The 20,954-nt window shown below is 41.3% G+C and overlaps 1 protein-coding gene across 10 annotated transcripts in view; it reads left to right on the top strand.

The window, feature by feature from the left end:
- tox (thymocyte selection-associated high mobility group box) overlaps window positions 1-20,954 on the top strand; it is a 255,558-nt gene that overhangs the window by 56,011 nt on the left and 178,593 nt on the right. Inside the window, exons 1-2 of one of the 10 annotated variants that reach the window (XM_048528419.2) lie at window positions 5,309-5,377; window positions 5,555-5,570. The exons of 7 other annotated variants lie outside the window; for them this stretch is intronic. The gene's annotated coding sequence lies outside the window, so the exon portion shown is untranslated. Of the gene's footprint in view, window positions 1-5,308; window positions 5,378-5,554; window positions 5,571-5,652; window positions 5,672-20,954 lie in introns of those variants that run through there. 2 more of the 10 variants (XM_059645903.1, XM_059645906.1) reach the window with 2 other exon arrangements.

Below are 20,954 nucleotides of genomic sequence, written 5' to 3' on the forward strand. Positions count from 1 at the left end.
AGACAGGGATGTTCCCTCCCAGTGGGGAACACTTCAGTGGTCAAGGACATTCAGCCTCGGATCTTCAGGTAAATGTCCTCCAATGCAGACTTTGGGATACACAACAACACAGAGTCACCAAGCAGAGACTGATAACCAATTTCCGTGCCCAGGAGGATGGCCTCAACCGGGATCATGGGCTCATGTTGCACTACAGGTGACTCCACGAGTCTATACACTCACACACACATAAACACTCACAGACAAACTTGCATACACACAGTCTCTCTCACAGACACACACACACCACACACAGACATGCATGCGCACACATGCACACACATGTGCGCGTGCACACACTCTCCCTCTCTCACACGTGCATGTGTACATGTACACACAAACACACACACACACACACACACACACACACACACACACACATGCGCGCATGTGTGAATCTATGGGATGAATTTTAGTACATCCTCATCAGTGGTGTGAATTTTTTCTACTCTGGTGAATTACAGGACGATGAAGGGTACCCTATAGGACCTTTCCTGTGTCTGTTCTCTGATGAGGTCATTATGGTTTTTTGCTATGGCTCGTCAGAACTGGTAATTGAGGAGTTGAGCATTTGCAGATACATTTTTTTGTTCAAAAAGCGCACAATTTGTAGACAGTCAATGTGACATTTTATAAATTCCTACTTTAGAAATAAAACCAGCCTGACTCCAAACTAAACCAAAAATAGATTTAAAACGAGGTCTCACACCTAACATGCAGTGTCTGACCTGAAATGTCATCTCTTCTTTACACTGATAAAACCTTTAGTTCTCTCGGGACAGTGACTTGAAAGGAATTTGGGGATTTACATATACATATTAATCAATTAAAACTTTCTAACTGATTTAACAGCATCGTATGTTTGTTTAGTACATCCTCATCAGTGGTGTGACCCTTTGATCTTTTACTGATAAATTCTGTGTCTGATATTATCTCTCTCACTGATACCTGAAGAAGGAGCAAGGCTCCAAAAGCTTGTGTTTTCAAATAAACCTGTTGGACTATAACCTGGTATCGTGGGATTTCTGACTAAAGTCATACAGCTTGGAAACAGATACCTCAGCCCAACCAGTCCACGCTAACCTTGTTCCCAAACTAAACTGGTCCCACCTGCTTGTGCCTGGGTCACATCGCTCCAAACCTTTCCCATTTATTTACTTATCCAAATAATGTTTAAATGTTGTCATTGTACCCACATCCACCACTTCTTCTGGAAGTTCATTCCACATGCAAATCACTGCCTGTGTAAAATAGTTGTTTGTCATACCTTTTATAAATCTTCCTCCTCTCACATTTAAAAATGCCCCCTTGTCTTGAAGTCCCCCACTCTAGGAAAAAGACACCTGCCATTCACCTTATCTATAGCCCTCATGATTATATAAACCTCTATGAGGTCACCCCTCATGGTCCTACACTCCAGTGAGAGGGAAGCCCCAGCTTATCCAGCCTCTCCTTATAACTCAAACCCTCCGTTCCTGAACCCTCTCTAGCTTAATAATATCCTTCCTAACAGGGTGACCAGAAATGTACAGAGTCACTCCAGAAGAGACCTCACAAACATCCTGTGTGACCTCAACATAACATCCCAACTCCAATGCTCAAAGTTCAGGGCAATGAAGGCAAGCATGCTAAATGCCTTCTATAATCACCCTGTCGACCTGTGATGCAACTTCAAAGTAAATTTCATTGTAATAAATAGTCTTAAATGCAGACATCCAGTGTCTGTAGTCAACCTAGGTCTGCCACATCAGAAAATTTTGCATATTTTTAGAAATGTTTAAATTTTATGATGGCTCTGGAAATAATAGGTCTGGAAATACAGCGTGCTAATCAAACAAGAGGTAACAGTGTTTGGAGGGCTTATCTAAGACTGTTTGGAATGAAGAAACATTGGGTATGTTATTAGTAAATACAACAATAAAAGGAAACATCAGGTTCCCTACTGCATTTGAAACACGGCTCTGGAAATAGCAAAGGATTTACTGCAGATGCAGGTTTATTCCTGATGGTCCTAAGGGAACTTTCAAAACCCAGGTTGATTGATTTGGTGGGTAAACTAGAGGTAGCATTGCCTGACAGTGCTAAGGAGACTGTTTTAGTTTCAGATTGCACAAATCTATCAAAATTTGAGGAAAAGGATGTGAAAGCATTCTTCATGTCATTTGAGAAATTGGCCAGACAAATGAATTGGGCAGCAGAGGACTGGATAGTGTTCATTGTACAATGGGTTGACAGGTAAAGCACAGGAAATGTATGCTTCACTGTCAGAGGAAATTTATAGGGATTGTAAAGAAAACAATTATATTGACTGCAATGGAGTTAGTAACTTAGACATATAGACAAAGGATCCAGAATTTAAGGTAACAGCTTGGACAAAACTTTATCAAATTTGAAAGAGATTAAACAAGGTAATTTTGAGAAGTAGATACAAGCATTAGAAGCTGAAACTGTGTGTGAATGTCTGAGAGATTATTCTCTTTGAGGAATTTGAAAATTCACTGCCTTTTGTAGCAAGAACTCATGGTGAGGACTGAACTGCTAGATAAGCACCAATAATGGCAGACAATTATGAGGAGGTAGTGAGATCTGCAGACGCTGGAGTCAGAGATAACAACAGTGTGGAACTTTAGGAACACAGCAGGCCAAGCAGCATCAAAGGAGCAAGAAAGTTAACGTTTCAGGTCAGGATCCTTCTTTAAACCTAAACCCCTTTTCCATCGCCCTCATGAATTTGAAAGGGTTTGAAAATTAGAGACTGAAAGCGGGGGGGGGGGGGGGGGGTGGGGGTGGGGGGCGGGGTGGTAGGCAAGGAAAGGAATGGTTAGCTGGGAATGCTCTAAGATCTACCCAATAGATCAGAAGGTGAATATTCTGAGGGTGAGGGTGAAAATCAGAAGTTGAAGTGTTTCCATTCTAGCAAGGTGAGACGCATTCATTCAGAAATCTGGAAATTGCAAGAGAAACCTATGGGAATTATTGGAGATCATAAGAACAAGTTCATAAAGGAAAAGGTCATCAATCAAGGGGAGTGTTTAGCCACAACTAAGAGACTGGAAGTAAACACGACAAATGAATACACACAATTTGTGGTAGATGAGAGAAATGAATGTTTTCTTTCTAAAGGGAAGATAATGTCTTTATCTTCATAGGAAGCATCTAAGACCATAATTATACTCAGAGACATGAGGGATACTCAAATTCACTTGCTGCAGAAGGATTTAGTTTTGCCAAGCATTGGTAAATGTCTTGGAGAGAGGATAGGAAGTGAGACAGTATGTCAGGGTTCCATCAATCAAAGTTCAAGTAGAGTGTGGCTTAGTGTCAGGACTTGTGGTAGACATACTAGTTAAGAACTTATCTGTGAATGGAGTTGATTTACACCTGCGTAGTAACATGCACCACATGAGAAGTTAAATTAAAAAAATCAGCCCAAACTCTGAAGAAGGGTCCAGACCCGAAATGTCAGCTTTCCTGTTCCTCTGACGCTGCTTGGCCTGCTGTGTTCCTCCAGCTCTGCACCGTGTTATCTCAGATTCTCCAGCATCTGCAGTCCTTCCTATCTCTGAATTGACTTTAGCCCCTTCCAGCAGTAGGATCCCCTGAGGAGCAGATCTCAACCAATAGCCTTTGGACTCAGGGTGGCCGGATCTGATTAGCTTCTGGCCAGTGGGATCCCAGAGTCAAGGCGTGTGATAGGCCGAGAAACCTGTCAGTCATCTGTTAACAAGTTAATAAAGTGAACAAGTGCATGAAATGCTGGTTTCTCTGTGGTAGGGGAAGTGCATTGTGCACACCTGCTTGGCTGCACATTTTGACTCACATAGGAAAGATCCTGGCCTGTTTATTTCTCTATAGTTTTTGAGACATACCCAACTGGCAAACACTCAGTCAGCTTCCTGCCGGTAGCAATTTGCACTTCTTCAGGCACTGACAATCACAATTATGCACTCCAATATATCCCAAAGGCATTTGATTATTCTTTGAAAGAGATTCATGAATCCTGCTGTTGTATAGATCAATGATGAGGCCACAATGAAAATATCAGGGCTGATTTTCACTTGTAAAGTGAAGCAAGCTGCTTGGTGACAGAACCAGTCAAAACCAGTTTCCATCCATTTGAAGGAATTGAAAAATAGTGCGGGTACCACAAGCAGCAATTTGTCAACTAGAACTTCCAGAATATTCCATTCTGTGGGCCTGATCAGAGAATTACCCTATTGTGATCTTCCTGGCTTGTAACTTTAACAAGGGCATGGATGCATCAGAGACAGTTGAGAGTAGCACCGTATAAAGATTCTGGTGATTGGGAAATGCTTACAAAGCGAGCTCTTTGCATTGGACAAGAAGAGATGGAGGGTGGTGTAAGGGAAAAAGGAAGGATCAAAGACGTGAAGCTGAATTTTCAGTGGATCCTTTGTGAATCTGAACTTTGCAATACCTTTCTAATGCAAAGCTACTGACTGATGTGAGAGTGAGCTGGAAGCATATTTAAACATGTTGGAGGCTGGAACTAGCTGTAGAGGTGTTGTCAATGACTTGCAGAATACAGCATGCAGGAGACTGGAAAACCAGAGATAAAATGTCATTAGGTTCCGAATCTGCCCCGCTCAAGCAAATGGAAACTTTGTGGCAATGCTTAAACATTGAGTCAGAATTTCCGCTTCTTCCTTAATCTTTGAATAAGCAACTTAACACATAACACTGTTCTCCTGATCATTTGGTGCAAACTTGTCCCAGATTACCAGCCATTCTGAAATTTGAGATTTTCTTATTAACCTGTTCAGATGTGTAATGACACACCAATGGAGCAGGTGGGACTTTAATTCAGGCCTCCTGACTCAGAGGTAGGGGCATGGCCACAACACCACTGGAGTCCTGAAATTTCCCTTCTATTTCTCTCCAGTTAGTTAACAATCTTTTCAAAGAACCTAAAAGGCAAGTCACTATAGTCCTACTGGATGACAGCTCTGCTTTCTTATTAGAGAGATATGATTGTTGGTGGTTTAATCGGGTTGGGGGGGGTGGTCACCATGGTCCAGGTGAGGGGAGAGATTAAGAAGAGCCCTTCATAGTAAATTGAATCCATACTGTTGGCTTCACTCTGCATTGCAAACCAGCAGTTCAATCAAGAATCTAACAGGCAGTTAATTAGATGCATTCAGTTGCAAGCTTTCTGCCTAACCCACCCACACTTTGAGAATTATGGCACATTCTGAAAGACTGATATATCATCTGAAAACTGTTTGGGTGTTCACGCCCAGCCTTGCTTCCAGAGACAGTTGGAAACCCTGCCCGTGGTGTGGGCCATCAAAGACATGGACGAGACAGATGTTAGCAGGCTAATTGATTTGACTGGGAATACTGACCTATAGCATGAAGATTCAGACTCAACAAACCTAAACAACGATTCTGGAATTGAGGGATTTTTTTCTTGCAGTCTAGTACATATGTGGAACTGCTCACAAAAGCTACTGTTATATATTAATTAACTCCTCCAATAAAGAATTAATTCAGTGCCCATGGACTAGAAGGTACAGACATGAGCATTGCCAACACTGTACTTTGTGGAACACAATGGATCGTGTGATACCTGGGATAGGAGGAAAAGTCCGCTATTGAAGTGTAATTGCTGGTGAGACAGTTAGAATGTACAGAGTTTTATTGAATCATTGATTTAGGGAAATAACAGTTTTAATGTAAAATATTCCTTTAGATTAGATAGGCCATGTAGATTTAAAATAGAATAAATTGCACATGCACTGAAGCGGTGGACAGCATGGACAGTGCGGCCTCTTGTAGTTCCATGCTCTCTGTTACTATTATTGATGGAAATAACCATGAAGTTTTTTTCAGCAAGTACCCCATACGGTCAGATAGTTCAAGATTAATTTCAGAGTGGTACAGTGGCTCAGAGGTTAGTACTGCTGCCTCAAGTGCTAGGGATCTGGGTTTGATTCCACCCTCAGGCAACCGTCTATGTGGATTTTACACACTCTCCCCATGTCTGCAAGAGTTTCCTCCCACAGTCCAATGATATGTAGGCTAAGTGGGTCGAGTAGGGGTCTGCTGGGATGCTCTTTGGAGGGTCAACGTGGATCCAATGGACTGAATGGCCAGCTGCCATATTGTAGGGATACTAAGTTGACAGCCTTTGAAGCCACGTTATGCATGGTTCCATATGTTATAGCTAATGGCAATTTTGCCTATCTTAGCTAATTTGCAACCCACCCAATTGTGCAGTTAAAATTGGGACCATATATATTTTACACCAGTTTAACTCATTTCACAGGGGAAACCTTTCCTGCCAATGCAATGTTATTTTTTATACTTTTCCTGTGCAAAGGAGAGTTTAATTATCAAATGAAATAGGTTAACATTGATACCACAGAGTGAAAACAACCAGGATAGCATTGATTAATACACAGCTTGAAGTGAAAGAATGGTCAAAGCATTCCCCAGGATATAGAACATAGGACAGTACAGCATAGTACAGGCCCTTCGGCCCATGATGTGGTGCTGAAATTTTACACTAATCCTAAGATCCATCTAACTTCCACCCCTACCTTATACCATCATCCACAAGCCTATCTAATAGCCGCTTAAATGCCCCTCATGAGGCCGACTCTCCAGCAATGCATTCCACACCCTGCCCACTCTCTGAGTAAAGAATCTACCTCTGAGGTCTCCCCGAGAACTACCTCCACTCACTTTAAAACTAAGCCCCTTCGTAATAGCTACCTTCACCCTAGGAAAAAGTCTCTGGCTGTCGACTCTATCTATACCTCTGATCATTTTGTACACCTCTATCAAGTCACTTCTCATCCCTTGTCATTCCAAAGAGAAAAGCCCTAGATCTCTCAACCTTTCCTCGTAAGACCTTCCCTCCATTCCAGGCAACATCCTGGTAAACCTCCTCTGCACCTTTTCCAAAGCTTTCCTGTAATGAGGCAACCAGAACTGGACACAATATTCCAGATGTGGCCGAACCAGGCTTTTGTATAGCTGGAGGATAACTTCACGGCTCTTGAACTCAATCTCTCTATTAATGAAAGCTAACCCACCATACTTAACAACACTATCCACCTGGGTGGCAGCTTTCAGGGAACTGTGGATTGGAACCCCAAGATACCTCTGCTCCTCCGCACTCTGAAGACTCTTTCCGTTAACCCTGTATTCTGCTTTCAAGTTTGTCCTTCCAAACTGAATCACCTCGCACTTTTCAGGGTTAAACTCCATCTGCCACTTCCCAACCCAGCTCTGCATCCTATCAATGTCCCTTTGCAACTTAGAACAGCTCTCCGCACCAGCTACAACTCGACCCACCTTCGTATCATCCGCGAACTTGCTAATCCACCCTTCCACTCCTTCATCTAAATCATTTACAAAAATCACAAATAGAAGAGGACCCAGAACAGATCCTGTGGTACACCACTCGTAACTGAGCACCATGGTAAATATTTTTCTTTCACTACCACCGTTTGTCTTCTAAGGGTCAACGAATTCTGAATCCAATCTGCCACATTTCCCCCTATCCCATGCCTCCTTACTTTCTGCATGAGCCTACCATGGGGAACCTTATCAAACACCTTACTTAAATCCATGTGTACCACATCCACTGCTCCACCTTCATCCACGTGTTTGGTCACCTCTTCAAAGAATTCAGTAAGGTTTGTGAGGCATGATCTACCCCTCACAAATCCAACCTGACTATCATGAATCAAACTGTGCCTTTCCCAGTGATCATAAATCCTATCTCTCAGAGTCTTTTCCAATAATTTGCCCACCACTGAAGTAAGACTAACTGGCCTGTAATTTCCAGGGTTATCCCTGTTCCCTTTTCTTGAACAAGGGAATGACATTTGTCTCTCTCCAACCTTCTGGCACCATAGCTGTGCACAGTGAGGATGAAAAGATCCATGTCTGGAAAAAGCTTACACATGTCACCATGCAACTGAATTTCAACTGCTCACCATTACCTCATTTGAAGTAGTTGTGCAAATTATGCATACATAAATAGTACCCTTAACCAAAGATGATCATGTATTCAAATTCAGCAGCAAGGAGCTGTTTAATTTCAACGTGCACAAAGACCAATGTCGGGACATTGTTATTCGCCACATTTACTGACAACCTAGGTGATGGGATACAAAGCCACATTTCCAAATTTGTTGATTGAAAATAATCAGATTGAAAATAGTGGAAAGGCTAGTGGAATTCTGGCCTTTAGATTGGAGTTTGCAATGTAAAAGGATGGGTGTCATGCCTCGGCAATATGAGCCGCATCCCCGAATGACGGGGGCCGAGTCCCAGAATGATGGAGGGCCTGGGGTACAAATCCCGGTACAGCATGACCTACCTGGTTGCTGCTGAGTGCCAGTGAGGATCAGACTGGGGGCTGGAGCAATGCAGGGCGTTAACTGGACTTGGACCCGGTGCCACATGCTGATCTGCTGTTATCAGCCTGTAATTTAAAACCTTTTCACTATGTTGTAACTACCTATGTAAGGAATGCTTATGCTTTCCTTTAATCCTCATTGTGTAAAACCACTATTTTTATTTTAATCTGCAAGATTGGTACTTAGGTACCTGTACCCAACATGGTGCCATTAAAAGGCAGCCATTGAAAAAACCTTTGCATTGTACTCCTATTCTTCTGTAATGCAGTACAAGTTACCTTAAAGGTTATTCTATTCTATAAACCACACCTGGAGCAGTTTGAATTGTTTTGGCCACCACACATTGGAAGGAAATATTGACCTTGGAGGGAGTTCAGCGTAGACATATCAGAATCAGGCCTGGATTCCAAGGATCAAATTACAGTGAGAGATTAAACACACCAGGGTTATATCCCCAGAAATTTTGAAGATTAAGTGGTGATTTGGTTGAAGTTTCAAGATTTTAGGAGGAACATAAGAGGGCTGATTAAGAGAAGCCATTTCCAACTGGTTGAGAATTCTTGTAATGGGGAGCATAATCAAACGTTTGGAGCCTTACAGGAGTTAAGAATAAAGAGTGGTAAAAGAATGGAACACTGCTTCACAAACTGTAATCAATGCGACATCAGTTGTTATTTTAAGTGAAGCAATACAGTAAAGGCATGAGTCACCATGTACATTGACTTTTTAAAAAAATGGCTGCCCTGAAGTTTCACTGAGTATTCTTTGCATGGTGTAACATAGCTGGAAATTTGATTGAAATCCACGAAGGTTTGCCTGCAGCTACAGTTTTGTGGGTGAGTATGAATTCAGTCAAGGCAAGTCAAGATGCAGAGAGAATTCAGTTGGACAAATGGCACCTTTGGTAATTTTACTGACCTGCCTTCTCTCCCTTTTCTCAAATGCTTCTTCTTTATAAAGGTATTGCCTTTGGAATATCACAGCCCAAATGTAAATTTCAGCAGCTGAAAATGCCTAGACACTGAAATTATTGCAATTGGGCAGACTATTATTCCACAGAATCACCCACAGGGGGAATATTTTATAAGTTAATGTTCATTCTACCAATCTCACCGACAGTCTATTGGTAGACACGTATAGTTCTTCTGCGGCTTTCAGAAGGAACAGATGATCTGGACCAAAAAAAACCCAAAGAACTGCAGATCTAGAAATCAGAAACAAAATCAGAAATGACTGGAAAAACTCAGCCGATCTGGCAGCATCTGAGGTAAGAAAACAGAGTTAACATTTCTGGCCCAGTGACCCTTCTTCAGAATTGATCTGTACCAACTCCCTATATCCTAGTAATTATGCCTGACTAAATGCAGTTTCACATTACTTTTTTTAAATTCATTAATGGGGTGAGGGTATTGCTGGCAAGGCAGCACTAATTACCCTTCACTATTTGCCCAGAGTGCAGTTTGGAGTCAACCACATTGCTATGGGTCTGGAGTCACATGTAGGCCAGACCAAGAAAGGATGAAGGATATTAGTGAACCAGATAGTTTTTTTTCCCAACAATCAACAATAGAGTCATGGCCATCATTAGATTCTTAATTCCAAATGTTTTATTGATTTCAAATTCCAGTGTCTGCTATTGCAGGCTTCAAATCCGGTCCCCAGAATATTATCTGGGCCTCTGGATTAATAGCCCAGTGATAATACCAAGGGCATGATCTCCCCAAACAAATCTTATGGCTACCCAAGTACAGTGCCTCTTCTGTAGATGCTTGACAGTGATGAATTTTCCATCTCTAATTACTAGATAAGCCAAGACAACACAATAATAAAGGAGGATTGGCACAGTGAATTACCTCAAACAACTCCAACCTAGTAATATTTATAGAGTGGCAAACATCTCAAATTACCAGAAGTGGTCATCTATGTGTCTATCACATGAAGGGAAAGAAAATTGGATTAAATCCTGTCCCATCAAATTTCTATACCATTTGAGAAACATGGTCAACAAGGTTCATAATTGATCAATGAATTTTATGCCTCTCATTCTCAATGCTCACAGATTGTGTGCAATTTTGGTCTCCTGGTCTGAAGAAGGACATTCTTTCTATTGAGGGAGTCCAGCGAAGGTTCACCAGACTGAATCCCGGGATGGCAGGACTGACATATTAGAAAAGACAGGAATGATTGGGCTTATATTTGGTGGAATTTAGAAAGAATGAGAGGGATTCTCATAGAAACATATAAAATCCTGATGGGACTGGACAGGCTAAATGGAGGAAAGGTGTTTCTGATGTTGGGGAAGCCCAGAACTCGGGGTCACTGTCTAAGAATAAGGTGTAAACCATTCAGGACTGAGATGAGGAAGATATTTTTTCACTCAGAGTTGTGAGCCTGTGGAATTCTCTCCCACAGAAAGCTGTTGGGGTCACTTCATTAGATACATTCATTGGGGAGCTGGACATGGCCCTTGCAGCTAAAGGGATCAAGGGGTATGGAGAGAAAGCGGGAATGGGATACTGGGATTGCATGATCAGCCATGATTTTATTGGATGGTGGTGCAGACTCAAAGTGCCAAGTGACCTACTCCTGCACCTATTTTCTATGTTTCTGTGTTTCTAAACTTTGGTGGTATCAGGATACGTGCTACTGGGCTACCCAGAGAATTAAATCCGTTATGTCTTCCACATTCCTCATTGCAATACTTTGCTTTTGAATCAGAAGGCATTTATTACTTGTTTTGCCAGTTGTGCCTCTCAGTCTCCTTCAACTACAGAAGCACAGAGCCCACAGAATTTTCTGCACATGTTCGGGAATATACCTCTTTGATACAGGCTGTCCATTTCCATTATTCAAAGAATTTGCAACCTGGAAGTTTTTTTTTGTGATCTCAATTATACAACTTGCACACTCATATAAAAGAAACACCTACAATATATTTTAACCTTGCCTATTATAAATATTAAAGTGAAAATGTACACCCTCTTTAAATGCAGACTTCCAGTAATTCAGCTCAGGAATCTGAAATACCAGTTTTATGTGGATAGGCATAATAATCAGAAGGAAATTTGGATCTTATTTGACCTGAGTTGGTTTACTTTGGAATAATGCTGTCCCTTTTTGATGCAGGGTGGCATGGTGGCTCAGTGGTTAGTGCTGATGCCTTACAGGTTCAATCCAGCCTCACGTGACTGTCTGTGTGGAGTTTGCATGTTCTCCCCAGGTCTGCGTGGGTGTCCTCCCACAGTTCAACAATGTGTAGGCTATGGTGGATTGGCCATGCTAAGTTGCCCATGGTGTCCAAGAATGTGTAGGTTAGATGGGTTTGCTATGGGAGTGGGGGAATAAGTGTGGGTGGGATGCTCTTCAGAGGGTCAGTGTGGATTTGTTGGGCCAAATGGCCTGTTTCCACAGTGTGGGGATTTTATGGATTCTATCAGATCCAAAGTTGTCAAAGACAGCATTATGATGAACTGGATACACAAAAAATCACTTCTGAAATACTGAATTTTTCAGTTACTGCCTGAAGAATCTGGGAATTGCTAGACAACAAAAACACCATCTAATTTGTTTTCTGTCATGGTGAAGGTTACACATCAGAGCTGTCAACTATTCTTTGCAATCAGCCCGAAGGTGTGAAGTCCTTCTCCCAAACATCCTCCATTTACCATCTCTCTTTCAGATGTTCAGTTTGAATATATTTATTGGATGTGCAGATGAGTGATTCAGTCAAAAGAATATCCTTCCATACTCCAAGTACAATGATAATTAGCAATAAGATTTGACCTTTGAGTACTGATGGATTACTGTCTGAGTCCAGTAAGGAAAATAAGGACCAAACTGGGGCTTGGCAAAGAATAATTCATGCAATTGGGATTGATTACAACCTTGACTGTCCTTAAACTCCACAAAGGCATCCCATACATGACTGGGACCTTGCAGAATGAAATGTATTCTGGAGCATATTGGTGAGGGCTTCACCATGCAGTGAGGGAATGCTTACTGAAATATGACAAGCAAACAGATGATGACATCAGTAAGCATGCAGCATGGGTTTGGTGTGAATGGTAATGTTTTTCAGTTCATCTTTCAAGCTGCCACCCTTCATTTAACCATCTGAATGTTCATCAACAGCAGAGAAGTCCCAACCCATATCACACCTGCTGGCGGGGTCACCAGTTGCTCGCATGTTACTTTAGAGACATACAGCACCTAAACAGGCCCTTCAGTCCATGTCAGCCAGGTTTCCCAAGCTGAACCCCACTTGCCTGCCTTTGGCCCATCTCCCTGTAAACTGTTCCTGTACACGTACCTGTCCGAATGTCTTTTACATGTTGTAACTGTACCTGCATCTATCACTTCCTCTGGCAGTTCATTTCATTAACAAACTAGCCTCCGTGTGCTCCTCAGATCCCTTTTGAATCTTTCTCCTCTCACCTTAAAAATATGCTCCCTAGTTTTGAACACACCTATCCTAGGGAAAAGACCTTTGCTGCTCACCTTTCCTTTGCCTGTCATAATATTTTCATCCAGCCTCTCCTTATAACTCAAACCTTCCTGCCCCTTCAACATTCTTGTAAATCTTTTCTGAACCTTCTCCAATTAAATAATATCCTTCCTATAACTGGGCGACCAGAACTGCACACTGTACTCCAAAAGTGGCCTCATTAATGTCCTGTACAGCCTCAACATGACATCCCAACTCCTGCACTCAGTGCTCTGAGCAATGAAGACAAGTGTGCTAAACATCTTCTTAATCATCCTATCTACATGTGATGCAATTTTCTGATCCTGGGCTGGCTGGAAGTGCAACTGATGGAGGGACGTTAAGTGCTTTCTTCCAGAGAGAGGGCACTGGGGTTGCCATTAATATTGGTCATGAAAATGATGAAAATTCTGTGCTTAAGTTTTGCCACTGGACATGACGCCTACTGTTTTTGCAGGGGGTAGGGAGGTGGAGGATGGTGTTGAGATGTAGGGTTGTCAGTTGCAAATCTATGGTTCATGCAGTTTACATGTTAAGGTGCAGCAGAATAGTTCTGAAGAAGAGTCACTGGACCCGAAACATTAACTCTACTTTCTGTCCTCAGATGCTGCCAGACCTTTACACACTGCTATCCACAGGCTTGAGGGAGCAGTCTGAGGTCCCACTGTAGCTTCCAAGCTTTGGCTGTCTTTGGCTTGCTTGTACTGCAATGAAAGTTCAGACATTGGTCACCAAATTGAGTATTTTTTAGAGCACTGGTGTATGAGTAGAAATGGTCATCAAATCCATGTTGAAAAAAACAGGCTCCAGAGCTCCTGTTTCTAGATTTTTCGGTACTCCTTGACATTGACCACAACTTCCTGACAGGCATCCCCATGCACTAAGCACATGTTTGTAGACTCACCAGCCTGAATGTTATCCCATCGAATTGCACTTGGGAGTCCTCTGTCATAGATCCATGTGCATTCTCATCCCCTAGTGAGCTAATCCACAGGCTGTCCAGTGTCTCACCACAGCTAATACGCAGGTCTCTGAAAGTGGTAATGACTGTAAATAAAATCATGTGATGATTGGGCTACCCTGGTTGAATAGTGCATAGTTTGTACATGCAGTGAAATGTGAAATGAGGCTTGCAGCGGTGATCAGTGTGTGAGTGGGCAGAGGACCATATTAATACGAGGCATGAGGGGCCGAATGCTCCTGCTTCTTCTGGTGTTGTGGTCTAGATGTTATTTTGTTTCCATTAAATAAAAGATAATCATAAAAGAAAATACAGGCAAACTACAATAAATTTAGAATAACTGTGGTTATATGTTAATCATTTACAAATAGACAAACACCACTGTTATCAGTTTGTTCCAGCATGTACTAATCAACCTTACATTGACATTGCTATACATACCTGATATATAAAAGTTTTCCATCATTTCCCCTAAAAAAGTGCCTTCTTAAAAATTGAAGTTGGCAACTGTATGAAACCGAGGGAGATGGGTTCAGGCCTCCTTTGGCACTAGACATGGTTACATATATAAAACAGTAACAAGGTTTTCCAATTTCTGCTGTAGTGACACAAATTTAACAAAGATCAGCAAGCTAATATTACCACCTCATTTCAACAGCAAATAGTAACCACATCAAACCTTCACTGAATCTTGAAAAAAATGGATTTCAAGCACTTTAGCATTATTGTCTATTTTAAATTAGAATGAATGATTAAGTGGAATAGAATGAAAATTTATTAGCTTAATAGCTCTGCAATAGCAAATTGTCAACATCATGCTTTGACCAAAGTGAGACATTTCTAGTTGCAAGATTAATTTCTTTGGTGAACTCTTTATGTGGTGGTTAGATTTCTTGTAAACTATCTGTTATGATATTGATACTCATTTTTCAAATTGCATGTGTCGTGGGTGTAGCTGATGTAGTAGATGCGCTGTAAATTCTAAATGTTACTATAAAACACAGAGGCTGGAGTCTGGCTATGATTTGGTAACTGTTTTAGTTGATCCTTCAGTGAAGTGTGAATCATTAGTAGAGTATCCCAACAAAAATGCATCACTGGTGGAGGTTAAATGTTGCACAAAACAGCACTCTTCAGTCAATAGTCAAAGTCCTCATAACTGCTGTTCTGAATTTCTAAAGTAATTTATAATAAATGCTCTTTCATGGATCTATCAAAGTAAGGATCTATCATAGAAATTTGTTAAAATTTTATTTTAGTCCATGGTATGATTTTGTACCGATTTCCCGGCATCTCTTCAAATATTGCTTTAAAAATTAAAATGAATATTAGTTTCAAAGCCTAACTCATGGGTAATACTTCCCCACAGCTACTGTCCTATGATGTATCTTTTCCATTGGTTTTGAGTTTTTTTCAGTTACACTGTCCTGGTGTTAAGATTTCCAGATTGATTTTGTAGCGAACAGAATATTTCTACCAATTGCAAGAGGACCAATGTGATTCATGGCCTTACTTATTGATATATTTAAATTCATACATTTTAATGAAAATAAAATGTTATTGCATCAGTTTTAAAGGTAATTATTCGGCTTAATTATAAGATATCATGTGCTGTTGGGCTTAAGTAAACTTTTGTATTTTCTCATTGGAACTAGGAAGAAAGTGGAGCGAGAATAAATCATTTACCCCTTTGAGTCAGCTCTACCATTTAATAAAATGATGGCTGATCTAACTGTGGTCTCAACTCGACTTGCCTGCCTGCTTCTACAAGTGTGAGGTGATGCACTTCGTTGATGCACTTTGGTAGGAGTAACCAGAAGGCAAAGTACAGGGCTAATGGTAAGATTCTTAGTAGTGTAGATGAGCAGAGAGATCTCGGTGTCCATGTACACAGATCCTTGAAAGTTGCCACCCAGGTTGACAAGGCTGTTAAGAAGGCATACAGTGTTTTAGCTTTTATTAATAGAGGGATCGAGTTCTGGAACCAAGACGTTATGGTGAAGCTGTACAAAACTCTGGTGCGGCCGCACTTGGAGTATTGTGTACAGTTCTGGTCACCATATTATAAGAAGGATGTGGAAGCTTTGGAAAGGGTGCAGAGGAGATTTACTAGGATGTTGCCTGGTATGGAGGGAAGGTCTTACGAGGAAAGGCTGAGGGACTTAAGGCTGTTTTCATTAGAGAGAAGAAGGTTGAGAGGTGACTTAATTAAAACATATAAAATAATCAGAGGGTTACATTGGATGGATAGGGAGAGCCTTTTTCCTAGGATGGTGACGGCGAGCACGAGGGGGCGTAGCTTTAAATTGAGGGGTGAAAGAAATAGGACAGATGACAGAGGTAGTTTCTTTACTCAGAGAGTAGTAAGGAATGGAATGCTTTGCCTGCAACGGTAGTAGATTCTCCAACTTTAGGTACATTTAAGTCGTCATTGGATAAGCATATGGACGTACATGGAATAGTGTAGGTTAGATGGGCTTGAGATCGGTATGACAGGTCAGCACAACATCGAGGGCCAAAAGGCCTGTGCTGTGCTGTAATGTTCTATGTTCTATGTTCTTATAATCCTTGACACTCTTAAAAATCTGTACTTTCCCAGATTTCTCAACATCCTGAATATGGGCCACATGCAGACATATTGGCCTAGTTCTTTGGCCATAACAGACGAATTAGGCCAAAGGTTTTGTTTTCATACTCTATTTTATTTGAATTATAAAATTGATAGAACCAGTTGAGTAATGTTTTTTCTCTCAAAAAATCTCATTTTGTTTTAGCTAGTATATTCTGTTGTTGCTAATCATGTGATTCATTTGTTCTGTCTCTCTGACATGTACGTAGCACAGCAATTAAATGATCATATTTTATACTTTTAGAGATGATACTATGCTATAAAGAAGTGAGTGATACGTTCTCATTACTACATTTTTTTAAGTGCCATTTTAATGAAAGGAGATTGTAGCATGGTGGTAATGTCACTGCTACTGCAACTCAGTGAGCCAGACTAACACTGAATTACAAAGGTTCAAATCCCACCGCGTAGCTGATCGGGTTTAAATTCAAATAGCAAAACAGGAATTATAAACAAAACAAAAGACAACTACAGCCCCTTGGTCGTCCAAGCCTGTGCTGATCCTTGTGCCCTAACTAATCCAAAAATCAAACCTTCTGCTCTTATTTGGTCATTATCCATCTATTCCCTCCCTTTCATGGAATCATCCAGATGCCTCTTAAATGTCGCCAATGTGCCTGCTTCCACCACTTCCCCTGGCAGTGCATTCAGGCTCCTATCACTCTCTGTGTGAAAGGCTTTCCTCGCACATCTCCCTTAAACTTTCCATCTCTCATCTTGTGCCCCCTTGTAATTGAAATTTCAACCCTGGAAAAACACCTCTGATTATCCACCCTATCTATGCTTTCATAATTTTGTAGACTTCTCTCAGGTCTCCTCTCAGCCGCCATATTTCCAGTGAAAACAATCCTAGTCTTTTTAACCTTTCCTCATAGCCAATGCTGTCAAGACTGTGTAACAAGCTGGTAAACCTTCTCTACACTCTCTCCAAAGCTTCCACGTTCTTTGGTAATGTGGTGACAAAAATTGCACACAATACTCCAAACACTGCCTAACAAGGGTTTTATATAGCTGCAGCATGGTTTGTCAACTCTTGTACTCAACGACCCAATTTAAATTTTTACCATCTACTGTGATGAGATTCAAACCCATGTCCCCAGAACATTAGCCTGGGTTTTGGATTGCTAGTTCAATAACATAACCACTGCCCCCCCTAAAGCTAGTTTCTGTATTGTGACAGCTGTTATTAATTGATAGTAAATCCATCTGATTCACTAATATCCTTCTTAGAAGGAAATCAGCCATCCTGATCCAGTCGAGCCTCCATCGGACTCCAGAAGCAAAACCATGTCCTTTCTGAAATGACTAAGCAAGCCATACAGTTCTGGGAAATTTGGGAATGGGTAACAGATGCTAGCCTTACTAGTAAAGCCTGTGAAATTCCATGACAGAATAAAGAAAGGCAAATAATGCATCATTAAAATAATAAAACATATAATGATGCTAAAGCATTATTGTTTGTTACTAACTTAAAATGAATGAACAACATGTGTAATGAGGCTATTCAAAATACTATCCTTTGCTGTGAGTTGAAGCTAATGTTGTGGAGGGGCAAAGTACTCTTTCATTTTTATACACAAAGCAGCAATATTACCTGACTAAGGGAAAACATATTTCTTCAATTTAAAGCTGGAAACTTTTATTAAATTCCGAATGTTAACCAACATAAGATATCTAATTCCATCCTTTGTATAGGGAAGTGCAGCCTGTTATTTTCTGTGATGTTTGAGACAGCGCCCAATGCAGAAGCAGAGAAGTGTAAAAAGAAAACAGCTCCAACTGTTTTTAAGATGATACACGATTGACACAAGAAGAATGTTTAAGATATTCTTCCCTTACTCAGTGGGAAAAGGCGTGTTGTCTCTTGAAATCTTTTTTGTTATTTTAGACAGTTTATCAGAAACTTTGCACTGCTTGATTCACATGATGGTTATGGTTAGCTAGGAAGCACACAAGGTAGATTGTAGCTCCAAAGGCATAAGTTGTGACTGGCAGAGCAGTTCAGCGGAAAGACATGGTATGAAAATATTGCTGTGAAAATGTTCACTAAATTCCTTAGATATTGAATACCCAAATGATGTTTAGAGACTCTTTGACATAATGCAATAATGTTTTATAACATGCATGGAACTGCAGAGGACACTGATGGCCCTAACACACTGTAGTATGGCTATCACTGACATATGGCACTGACACCTGGGCTTAGATTTTTAGCGTCATAAAACTCCATGCTTTTTCCTACGTAGCACTGAGGTCCTGGATCCCAATGTTCCATCCCCATTTTCTGTTTCAACGATGGGAAAGAGGCAAGGATTTGATTCACATTTAGATTTAGATTTATCTGTCACGTACAAAGTATAGGAATATTTAAATACGGTCAAAAGTGAACAAAGTCACTATTCACTGGCACCCACTTGGTTAGAAAAACCAGAGTTAAAAGATTTAACAGAGCCAAAAGGTAAGAAAGAAAATAAATTCCAGGATTCAGGGTCCCAAGTCCCATCTCCACAATGATGCAGGCACCATTCCAATCGCTGGGCCATCATCGCTACCTCACCAGCCCACTCTCATCATCGCCCCCTCACCGATCTGCTCTTGTCATCGCCCCCTCACCATCTCACTGGCCCACTCTCACCGTAACTGCCTCACCCTCCCACTCTTGCTGCTGCTGCCTCACCGATAGGGGAAATCCAAACCCAGCAGAGCAATTTGAACCCAGTGCAGAGTTCAAACAGATACAGCTTTCACTGGATTGAGGTTGCTGTCCTGCAGTGTGCCTGAGCATTCAGTGAACAGCATGACACTAGGAAGTTCTGTGGGACAAAGGGACCTTGGGTGTGTTAATCCATAAACCTTTGAAAGCAGCAAGGTATGTTAGTAGGATGCATAGATTACAAAAGCAGAGAATTTGTGTAGAACTTTGGTGAGAGCCCAACTCGAGTGCTGTGTGCAGTTGTTTTTGCCACATGACAGGAAGGATGGGATTGCACTGGAAGGGTTGCAGAGGAGATTCACCAGGATTCTGCCTTTTTTTCTTCATTATTTATTCAGAGGATGAGGGCATTACCGGCCAGGCAACATTTATTGCCCATCCCTAATTGCCCAGAGGGCAGTTTGGATCAACCATGTTGCTGTCGGTCAGGAGTCACTTGTAGGCCAGACCAGGTAAGTTGGCAGTTTCCTTCCCCAAAGGACATTAGTGAACCTGATGGGTTTTTCCAACAATCAACAAAGGATTCATGGTCATCATTAGTTTCTTAATTTCAGATATTTTATTGAATTCAAATTCCACCATCTGCTGTGGCGGGATTTGAACCTAGGTCCCCAAAACATTATCTGGGTCTCAGGAATCACTAGGCCATTTCCTCCTCTACCATCCCAGCCTGGGATGGAACATTTATGAGGAAAGGTTGGTCAGGCTTGGGTGGTTTTCATTGGAGCGGAGTTAACTGAGGAGCGAACTTTTTGCAGTGTACCAGATTGTAAGAGGCATGCACAAAGCAGACGAGGGAACACAGGTTAAAGGTGAGGGGCAGGAGGTTTAGGAGGGATTTGAGGAGAAACATTTTTAGCCAGAAGATGGTGACTGTCTGGAATGTGCTGTCTGAAAGGGTGGCAAAGGTGAATTGTCTTTCATAATTTAAAAAGTATCTGTATGAGCACTGGGCACATTATAGTATTGAAGGCTGTGGGCTAAGTGCTGGCAAATGGGATTAGGTTAAAGGTCAGGTGTTGGGGCAGACTCAATAGGCAGATGGTATGATTCTGTGATTTTCAAAAGTAAACATGAATGTTTTTAAAAGATGGAAAAGGCAAGTGGAACTGATAAACTGTCAGGTTATTTAGGTCTTGTCCTTTAACTTTTGAAAACAGCCAGTGGTTAGTGTTTGCAGTTTCAAAAGCAATCCGTTGTCATAAGGGACACCATTAAAGTACATTACTGCTTGTTTACTTCAACAGCTTATCATTATCACAGTGGGGGACTGTAAGTTCACTGTCTGATTGACAATTCCACCAGGTTAATTAGTGATTAACCGTCTTCAATGTGAGGCTGTGAATACAAATATTTGTTGATATAAGCGATTAATTCTTTGAGAAGATTTAATTAAGTGGGCTTTTATTAATTGTGAGTGATAGATATTTAGTTTTAACTCAGTGATCTGCCCATGATACCTATGAGGTATGAGGACAAAGGCCGCTGGGTGTTGCTTCATGTTTAGGCATGAGTTTGGCAATAAATGACATAACACAGAAAGACAGGAAATAACATTCAGCCCCTCGAGCCTATCGCATCGTTCAACCCGATCAGCGCTGATCATCCCACTCAGTCCCCTGCAGCCACTTTCTCCCTGTACCCTTTGATCTCTTTAGTCCTAAGAATTATACCTAACTCCTTCTTGAGGACATTCAATGTTTTGGCCTTGGCAATTTCTATACAAAGACTTC

This window comes from Stegostoma tigrinum, chromosome 5, assembly GCF_030684315.1.
Source record: "Stegostoma tigrinum isolate sSteTig4 chromosome 5, sSteTig4.hap1, whole genome shotgun sequence".
In the NCBI taxonomy this organism is placed as follows: Eukaryota; Metazoa; Chordata; class Chondrichthyes; order Orectolobiformes; family Stegostomatidae; genus Stegostoma; species Stegostoma tigrinum.